Raw genomic sequence first — 10906 nt, forward strand, 5'->3', positions numbered from 1 at the left:
TGAACAGTTTGGAGTAACTTTTAAACATCTACATTTATGGATATGAGCTGTAACGACTATTTATCAACCTATTATTAATGCTATTAATTACACCTGTGCTGTGAAAAATGTCTATCTGGCAGATGTCAAATGAGCATGACTGGAAATAATATGGACATAGTTATGTGCACACAGTAAGACAGTGAGCAGTAACTGTAAATTACCTCTAAAACTATGCACACACTTTAGCAGTGCGGTTTAGAAGCCTCTTCACTGTCAGTCAGGCACATCATCTAAAGAAATAAGGTATAAAATAGGACATTGTGGGTTTTTTTTACCAACAAAGAGAAAAATGCCAAAAAAACTACCACACACTGTCTCAATTACACATGGTATATTTATTTATTTACAAAATATTTGTCTGCACGACCTTCATCAGGCATCACAACAGTTGCTGGGTAAGTTATTCAATCAGAGAACCACAAAAGTGAGGTTAGTTGGTTAAGGAAACACCTTAAGAAAACACACGCACTGCCACCCAAATAATAAAGTAAAGAGAGCATTTTTTGTTTTAAAAAAATCTGTAAAACATCACACTATCAAAAGATTAGAAAAAGAGAAAAGTTAGATAAGGACAAAGGTGTCAGTATTCATCAGAATTTTACAAGCACTACAACAACATCCGTGTAACAACGCCAAACCAAAGGGCTAAAGAATAAGAAACAAACTGAAAACATACAGAAGATTAATGAGGACGAAGGACCACTACTCATGATTTTATCTGATTGCAGAATACAACAGGTGAAGTCAGTATAAATCTATCGTAGAAAAGGTTTCAGTCGTAGTCATCTGGACACTGTTTTCAGAATCAAGACGTTTCGGCTCCCATCCGGAAGTCATTCTCAATTGTGATTGCATAAATCTACCTAGACAATTTTATATATTTTTTTTTTATTTGTCACCCATATATGTCCTTCAACATCTAGCCTACTGTAGCCGCATTCTGAACTAATCTGAGATTAAAACAGAAACAAAAAAAAGAGAAAAAATTATTCTAAGTTAATATTTTTACCAGCTGTTTTTTAAAAGCATTTATATTTGAAAATCCTTGACATAACACATTTGGAAATCCCCATCTTAAATTGTCCCTCCTGCCTTTGCAGTGAAACATGATATCAGAGGTAATGGAACAAACACAAGTTGCAGTGCAAATCTGTAAACTCTAGGGAGCAGTAGACAACAAGCCATTAAATTCCTTCTAGCGAGCTTAACAGATGGTGTTGTATGAAGCACTCCATCATGATAGCAAAGACCTGGTAGGAGTGAAGCACTGTAATTATGCATGTCATATGCATATTCACTGCAGGCCTATATGTAATTAATAACAAGTTAATTTAAAAAAAAGCACAATCTCAATGAGAAAACTGTCCCTCTGTGTCTGACAAAAGTGAACTATGTCTCACAGCCATGTACGCTTTAATAATCTGCTGTGATGACGAACTTCTTGAAATACCCTCTCCATAACCAGCCCCCATATCAGTATATAGTGTGGCTGTGGCCTGGTCTAGCAGTTTGATGAAATACACACTTTCTATGAGAGTAAAGAAGAAACTAATCAGTAGCCTCAAGCTAAGTTTTTAGAGTCAGGAGAAAAGTTGTAAGTAGATTTGTTCAAACTTTAGGATATATAATATGATTCTCTCCATATAATATCTGCCTTCAAGCTCAGATTTAAATGACCAGTCAAGGTAAAGGAAAATTATGAGATTAAAGTTAGTTATGGAGGAGTTTTGGCTGGTTTTGGAGTAATGTGTGGGTGGGATACACCTCTGGAAATGGAGAAAATGGAGCCAAGGTATGTCCTAATCCGATCCATTTGAATATTAGATCATTTGTTAAAAGCTAAAAGGTGGGCCGTTGCAAAAGTCCCCTTTGTTAGGGCCTTTTTAATGGAATTTTCCACACAAGTTCGAGTGTGTTGGATGCAGTGTGGGCAGCTAATAATTAAGCATCCCATTCCAGCACCGATTGGGGAGGGGTGTAGGAGGGGACACACCTAACTGAGGAAAGATGAATGTATTCAGTTTATTATCACAGTGCTGGTGTGTATAGAGGTTTATTCTTGGTGTTACATTATGTGTTTGTGGCTGTGTGGATGTATGAATCTCTAAGTAAATGATCACAGGTATGTGTCAGGACAGTCGAAATGAATGTGGGAGAGTTCTATATTAATATTAAGGTAAAAATGAAAACTACTACCTAAAACAGTTCAAGCCTTTTTGGGTCCCCCTTTCCTACAAATGTAGGAAAACTGTACATTAATGTCACTGTCATAATTATGCAACAAAACATAGCACAGTTAATGTTGCTCCATTTAGATTTGGGAATACCATGGGCAAAAAAAAACAACCCTTTTATACGCTGCTGCAGTTCTCTGGGATCTCTGAAGCAACTGAGAATGAATTGTTATTTCATTCCTGACTTGAACATCCGTCTTTTACCTTTCTTTCCCCGTGAGGATCACAATGGAAATAAGCTTTTAGCTTTATTATGTTTTTATGCTCAACAATTTCATTAGGACAGGGTGATTGCAGTCTTGTATTTACCTTTATTACTGTCAAATAAATAATCTCTTAAGCAGTTTGTAAACAAATGTAACTACATCATGTAGTCATAAATGATCAGGTGTTTTTCATTAGGTTTTATGGTATTTTTACTGTAACAGTGTTTATGTTTTGTATATGTTTTCCAGTTCTTCTAGGGACAGGGTTTGCAAACTAGCTTAAGTTGTATTGTTGTGCCTGAATAAAATATACAAGAAATAAAACAAATGTGGAAAGATGCAGAACAATTTAAATGCAATTACAATGGGTGTAAATCAATTTAGTTACCTGTTGTAGTACAGTTAGCAATGGTGGAAGAAGTATTCTGGCCCTTTACTTACTTACTTACTTAATTTACTTTTAAAGTAAAAGTAGACATGCAAAATGTAAAACTCTTTTGTATTCAAAATTTCACTTAAGTAAAAGTACAGAAGTGTTAATGTATCTAAAGTCAAAGTACATATATATGCAGAAAAATAGCAGCTATGAGTGTTATATATTATGTATTTTGATTATGATTACTGATGCATCAATGTGTCAACCTTTTACTGTAACAATGTATCATATACTGCATATCAAATGCTTTATATGTAAAATCTTGGTAACTAGTAATTGTCAGCTGTCAAATAAATACAGTGGAGTCAAAAGTACAATAATTAGCATAAACATACAATAATTAGCACAAAATGGAAATACTTTAATCGAGTACAAGTACCTCAAAATTGTACTTAAGTACAGTACTTGAGTAAATGTACTTGGTTACATTTCACACTTTACCCGTTCTTGTCTGACATAAAGTGCTGCCATTTTGCTATCTAACCTTTCCAACAAGGACCATGATGGAAATAAATTCTTAGCTTTATAACATTTTTATCCTCAATCATTTCAATAGTTTCTCAGGATATAGTGAAGGAATTGGTTACCAGTTTTTAAATTAACTTTGTGCTCAAATGTGCAAAACATTAAATTGCAATTAAATTGCTGTAAGAAAGATATCAACCTGGTTAGCTGTTTAGCACAGTTTCCTTAAGTACATTTATAAAACTTTACAAAAACACTTTTAACTCTTTGCTTGAGGGCCCCTCTGGTGACCATCGAGCCCTTGGCAGCAGCTGACTCCGCTTAGGGTGAGGGCTAGTCATGCTCAGCCAAAACACAATGGTACTTAAAGCAGCAGTGTGTAGGATATAGTGGCATCTATCAGAATTAGAATCAGAAATACTTTATTGATCCCAGAGGGGAAACTCTTTTGTTACAGCTGCTCACTATCACGTCGATGCACACTTGAGAATAGAAGGAATAGAAGTACTATGCAAATCAAAATATAATACACTATAATACAGGTAAGATAAACTAAGTACAAAGTGGATATACGTATAAAAGCTAAAATACCAAAATTGCAGTTTGCGGTGAAATTGCAGTTTGCCACCATTTGAATGCTGCTCGCATCACCCGTTCCAAGCATATAGGAGAAACTAAAGTGGCCACGAAACTCGCAAAAAACGCGAATGGCCCTATCTAGAGCCAGTGTTTGGTTTGTCCATTCTGGGCTACTGTAGAAACATGACGGTGCAACATGGCGACCTCCATGGATGGGGACCCACTCCCTATGTAGATAAAAATGTCTTATTCTAAGATAATGAAAACACAACGATTCTTATTTTTCAGGTGATTATACACTAATGAAAACATATATACCATTTCTGCCAATAGCTCCTCCTAAATGTTACACACTGGACCTTTAAATATATTTTTACAAAATGTTCCTAATTGTAGTCCTGTCCTACATGTTTGTTTTAATCTCTATGATTCTTTGATTTAGTAAAGAAATCTACAGACTTATTAATTCAGTTTTAGCACAAATAATATGTGGAATTTAACAATCTGACTTTTTTAGTCTTTCTTTCATCCTATGTACCATGTGAACCTTACATCTCTCTCTGTCATGCAGGTTTTCAGCAGTGTAACCAGAGTGCTCTCTTTAACAGATTGGATTTATGCACACACCCAACAACCAGATGCTCCATGGTTTATGTTGCTGTGTGATGGCCCAGGAATCCTGAATGATGTCATTCACAGAACCGTAACGCTTTACAAACATGGTCCATTCCTGAAAGAGACTGTTGTTCATCCCATGAGATAGTGGCCAGAAACAACTTTTAACAGCCTGTTTATATCACTGGCCCATCTACCATTCTGTTCTCTATGACCCTCTATTACATCTAAGTCTAAAGTAGCTTTATGACAAGACCAGAGATATGGCTAATTGAGTCTTCAAAAGCTTTGATATTAAGAATTAAATGAAAAAAATGTGTTTGATAAGCTGCCTTCTTGTAAAAAGGAAGAATGAAAGTTCCCCAGTCTAATTTAAAACTTCAAAGCATAGCTTCCCTGACAAAATTTAGGTCATATTTCCACAGTGAATAAGAGATGAGACTGCCTCTTTGAATTGTAATCAAGTTGAGGTCTGTAAATAAACACATTTGTCTCAGCAGCTGCAAACACTTCTCTCCTTTGACTTGAAACAGCTGAACTTAAGATACTGTACTGTTGATTGCCTTGAAGATGTCACTAAACAAAAGAAAGATGCTTGTTAATATTGATCCTTTATTTGACAGTGACAGCTGCAGAGATAGACAGGAAAGGTTCGAGAAGTTGACATGCAGCAAAGGGCCGCAGGTTGGAATTGAACCCTGGTAGAGGTAAGAGGTACCCTCTACAAGGTAAGCTACCCGCACACCCTGAGCCATCTGTGTTATATCAACCCAACACTTTTGGGTTATGATATAACACAGAAGCTCTCCTCAATCTTGGGTTGGAGCATTCCCCTCTCTCCCTCATTATGAATACTTGGCGACTTATCCTCAGTTGAACTTCCACCAAAACACACAAAACCCACATTGGTTGCCCTAGCTATCACCAAGAAAGTCATCCTTACAAACTGGAAAACCAAACAAACAATAAGCATCAATCAGTGGTTAAATCTTCTTACAGAACATATATCAATGGAAAAAAGCAAAAGTCACACTTTCTGAAAACTTGGACTCCATTTATCACAAATCTCAATCAACCTCCTCCTTCCTTTCCTAAGCCCTTTCTCTTATTATGTGTGCAATTTATATATATATACCCCCCTCCCCATATTAATACTTCAATACCCCACATAACTAGTGGATTTTGTACGTATGTTATTCTCCTCTGTGTGGTGGCAGTTGGCGGTATGGGCCTTGGGCCTGGCCATTCATTGGAGTTGCCCTGGCGCGTGATTGGTGCTGCATGACAGAATGATGCTGGTGTTCTCCAGATCCATAACCCACAATAACTAAAACATAAAAAAAGGGAGAGCCTGTTGAGTAGGATGTAGGACCTCCTGCAGGTCTGGGACTGCCCACCAAGATCTCAGCCTCTGCCACTTAACACTAAAGAATGAAAATAGAAAACATAAGGCAACAAACCAAGATGAGCAAACCCCCTCCGGAGGGTCTAGGGGTTGCCCACCGAGATATCAGCCTCCATTTATCCCTAAAAACAAAAAAAAACAAAACAACAACAACAACAATAACAATCAGAAAACAAAGTTATTGGAAGGGTTCTGCACCTCGGGTGGAAATGTCTCGATATCTGGGCTTTGGGCCTTCTTCCTTGATGGTCGGATCTGGTGCCTGCCCCACTGCGCCACTCCCCCCGCGCCACTCCCCCCCCAACACACACACACACACACACACACAAAAAAGCATGAGAAAAGTTCTACATCCAGTAGGTTTAGATTCATCAGGCTACTTGAGAATTCAGGTTATTGGTTACTGTACAATCCATGTGTACATGCAGCAGATCAGTAATACTATTTCTCCCGACACCTGACTTTATTTTGAAACCATGTCTTACATATTTTAAGAGTGTTTTAGGGATAAAAGACACTGCGTTCCTGTCTGAAGGCAAGTGTTTATACTTGTTCCGAATGGCCACACTCAAGGCCTCCTGTCATAGAAAGGGGAAAGACTCAATGTTACGTACAAATGGGGATAACAGCATGCACTTTCAGTCAGTCTCTCCTCGAAGGCATTCATGACAGAGGTACTTGTGTGAAGAATGAAAAAGAAAGCTTGAGACAGAAGTTCAAATCCTGCCTACTTTGTCACCTCTGCACATCTGGCCAATCTCTGTTTCAGGTGGGCGTGATTGTTGCGTTCAGAAATTTAGAAAATGGATGCAACACCCCCCAATTCCAATGTCAGAATGGTGTGGTGAGCGAGGGTTTCAGACACTGTTTGATGTTCCGACAAGCACCTTGTTTGAAGCATACAAATGCATATAATTTCAGTCAAAGTTTGAATTGAATTATTTCTAATATGAGGATGCAGTGCTAAAGAGCTTTGTTTTCATCCTGTCAAGTCAAGTTATCATGACCTGCTCTGCTCCCTAGTTTATGTTTTCCTTTGTTTCTTGTTTTTCTTGTTTCCTGCTGTATTTTGTATACTCACCTCTCCTCATGTGTTGTGTAGTTTTACTTCCTGTCTTTGTGTTTTTCCTGCGAGTTTTGATTGTTTGCCCCATCCTGATTAGTTTCACCTGTGTCTAATTATCTTTCCCTCACTTGTGTATTTAGTCAGTGTGATTCCTTTGTTCTTTGTCAGTTCGTCTCATTTGCTATGTTGACTTTTGCTTTTGTTGCCTGCCTGCCTGTTACCGGTTTAATATCTGCCTGCCTGTCCGTTACCTGTTTGCTGCCTGTCTACCTGTCTGCCTGCCTGCCTGCCAACTGGTGTACCTCCCTGCCTGTCTACCAGTCTGCCTACCTGTACCTGCCAGTAAGCAACAATAAATCATTGAACTGCACCTGTCTGCCTGTACTGTCTGCGTTTGGGTCCTTTCCGTTTCCTGCTTACCAACAAACGTAACACAAGTCACGCGACGCACGCCGCAACTTGGTTATTTTGGTTCAATATCACCGTTTTCATTAGTGTCACTTCCAGCAGCAGCAGGCAGCTGTTTTCAGCTAAAAAGCTCTAATAAACCCACTGTACACTACCTGCCCAGCACCAAACAACAGACCAACAAAATTAGCTACTAGCTGGTTAACATAATGGAGCATTTAGCATACAAAAAGCCAGATAGCTAAAAAAAAAGAGTGAATATTAGACTTACATTCATCAGGTGGCCAGAAACTCAACTCCAATGCTAATGTTGCTCTGTCTGCTGGATGTGTAAATAGGAAACTTTTGGCTAACACATGCACTACAACAACTTTATAAGGTGATGTCAATTTTGGGTTTACAACTTGTTTCGCTGCCCTCAAGTGGCCAAAAAAATCATGGAATGCAGCAGAAATTAGATTACTGCACAAAGTTGACAATAACATGTTAACTATGATTTATTACAACTCTGGTATTTTTGTAAATTCAGCCGCTGGATTTATCAGTACAGTAAATACACTAAGTCAAAATTTAACCAGGAAGTCAGGCTGCAAGCTGTGATTGATGTTTACAATGGAGAGTTTGGGCAATAATTTTACCAGCACCCTTTGTTTTCTCTTCTAAATCATGGTGTACGACTTGTATGATCATCCGACTACTCAGGTTTCTTGCCCTGTTGGACCTATTTTGAGTACAATGATAACTGATCGTACCAATGGAGCCACGAAAATAAAACCTAATAACCCATAGTTTGCCTTTGGGTGCATGTAAACACATAGATTCTCATGCTGTGTTGTTGTTTATTCAAGTTTATGAAAGTTCAGCCAACCCGAATCTGACTCTGAATCAATCTTGCAACCCATCATTTTAGGCTAAAAATACAGCAGGTACAGAAGCAGAGCTAGCATGAGGCCTGATACTGACACTAGGCAGCTCCAGGTGGATTTTTTTGACTTCCCCTGCCTTCCAATGGTGTTGATACCTCAGATCTCGTCTCTTTCTGATTCCTCAAGGCGGAGGTGGGTGGTGGTAGCTCTCTGACAGTGATTATAGCAGTTGGTGGTGGTGCCCACACATAGGTGGAACTTATTTATTCAGGCCAAACAGTCAGTCTATTGCAGAACACACACAAACTGCATTAATTTCTGTCCAAAAATGTGCAGAAACAAACAAGTAGAAAACACATTTTGGAGTGTTTTTTTCAAAGTATATTTTCATGAAAGACTGAGCTCTTACCCAAATTAAATTTACGTCCTTTCATACCCACTTCAAAAGACAGCAGTGCAAAATGTTTGCTGCCCCACAACTAAGAGCCCAGTTAGGTCAGAATTTTTAAAAAAAGCTTCAGAGTGCCTTTAGCCCTGGGCTAAACTTCACTGATTGCAGTTTAAAAGGTGTGTCGAGGTCACAGCATATACAAACAGAGTGCTTTTAGAGGAGACATTTTACTGTATATTTAGCTAATTTAGCAGTATTTCAATCTGTGTAGCGTATCTGCCGAATCAGGCAAGTGAAGCAGCAAGTGGGAGTGTGGCAGACAATCTGAGAGAGGGGAATAGGGAGAATGTGCTGCTACACCTGGAGAGGTTATGGGTGTACACACTGCTGCCAAGTGTAATGAGGATACAACACAATGACCACCAATCCACACACACAGGCTCCAATAATTTCACTAAACTTCCCCCTTTTTGGAAACACTTAGATCTTTTCCACCAACATGGAACCAGCTCTGTTCCGGTTCACGCACCTAATTTTGATCTGTTCAGAGCATTCTGACCAAAAATAAATTGGTTCGGAACCCAGAAAGTTGGTTCCCAGCTGGAACTAAAAATTTTTCCTTGACCTGAAGTGCGAACTGAAGTGGGCGTGTCATATTGTACAGGTCATTGTGTTTTGTGCAACACCCTCCATTGATGACGCATCCTTGATTGCAACAAAAACTTTTCATTTCACCAACTAGCTCCTGATGTCGACTCAGCTAAAAAATCTGACCTATGAAGTTTTGGGGTCTGAATAATATTTCTGCGGGAGATTTTGGAGCTTCACGCTGCATTTTTGTGGTGCTCCACCTAAGACTGAAGACACATTGTAGGTTGGATTTAAATTTTGCTGTCCTCAATTCCCAACATTGTAGAGATATGTTAGGTTTTTACAATCTTAGAAACCCATTCTTTTATCTGCAGCTATTAAGATTTATGCACATTCTTTCCTCCCATCACTATTTTATAGTAAATTATCAAAGGGAAGGAAAGGAAATGAAGTGTAGGAACGGAAAAAAGAGCAAAGTAAAATAATTAAAAGGGAAGCGAGGGAAAATAATGCAAAAGCACAAGCAAAGGAAGTAAAGGAAAAAAAGGAGGAAAGGAAATTAATTGAAAGGGAAGGGGGGAAATTAAGGAAAGGAAACCTATGGAAATCAAAAGAATGCAAAAGGAGAGGCAAAGAAAGGAAAGGGAGGGCAGCTGCTCTCTACGCAGGCAGGACAGGACAGTGTTCCACTTAAAAAATCTAAGCAGAGTTGGACTGAACAGTTTTCATTTATATCTGCTAGTCACTCGGATAGTGGCCATGCCTTTTGCAAAGCCTGTAGGGTTTGATGGGTACACGGGCGATATCAACCTTCATAATTTTGGTTTAGAGGGAGCCAGTGCATAGAAGCTAATATTGGAGAAATATGATCTCTTTTACTAATTCTTGTCAGTACACGTGCCGCAGCCGTGGTGCTGGAGGCCAGGGCAATGCCATCTAGAGTAACTATATCTTTAGATAATGTGTCTCGGAGGTGTTAGGGGCCAAGTACAATAACTTCAGTTTTGTCAGAGTTTAACATTAGAAAATTGTAGGTCATCCACGTTTTTATGTCTTTAAGGCATGCTTGAGGTTTAGCTAACTGATTATTTTCATCTGGGTTGATCGATAGATATAATTGGGTATCATCCGCATAACAATGAAAGTTTATGGAGTGTTTCCTAATAATGCCTAAAAGAGGCATATATAAGGTGAATAGAATCGGCCCAAGCACAGAACCTTTGGCGTGCACGGAGGACTCACCATTAACATGTACAAACTGAGATTGATCTGATAGATAGGATTTAAACCACCTTAGTGCAGTTCCTTTCATGCCAATTAAATGTTCTAGTCACTGTAATAGGATGTGATGGTCAATGGTGTCAAATGCAGCACTAAGATCTAACAAGACAAGTACAGAAACAAGTCCATTGTCTGATACAATTAAAAGGTCAAATAAACTATTGTTATTTAGAAAGTCACAACGGATTGGCAACTGCTTTCTCAAGGATCTTAGAGAGAAAGGGAAGGTTAGATATAGGTCTGTAGTTGGCTAAAACCCCTGGATCTGTCCCAATTCAGGGCCTACCTCCTTACAAAAGAGATATCCACCTGGCAACCATT

This window comes from Siniperca chuatsi, linkage group LG16 (genome assembly GCF_020085105.1).
Source record: "Siniperca chuatsi isolate FFG_IHB_CAS linkage group LG16, ASM2008510v1, whole genome shotgun sequence".
Taxonomy (NCBI): Eukaryota; Metazoa; Chordata; class Actinopteri; order Centrarchiformes; family Sinipercidae; genus Siniperca; species Siniperca chuatsi.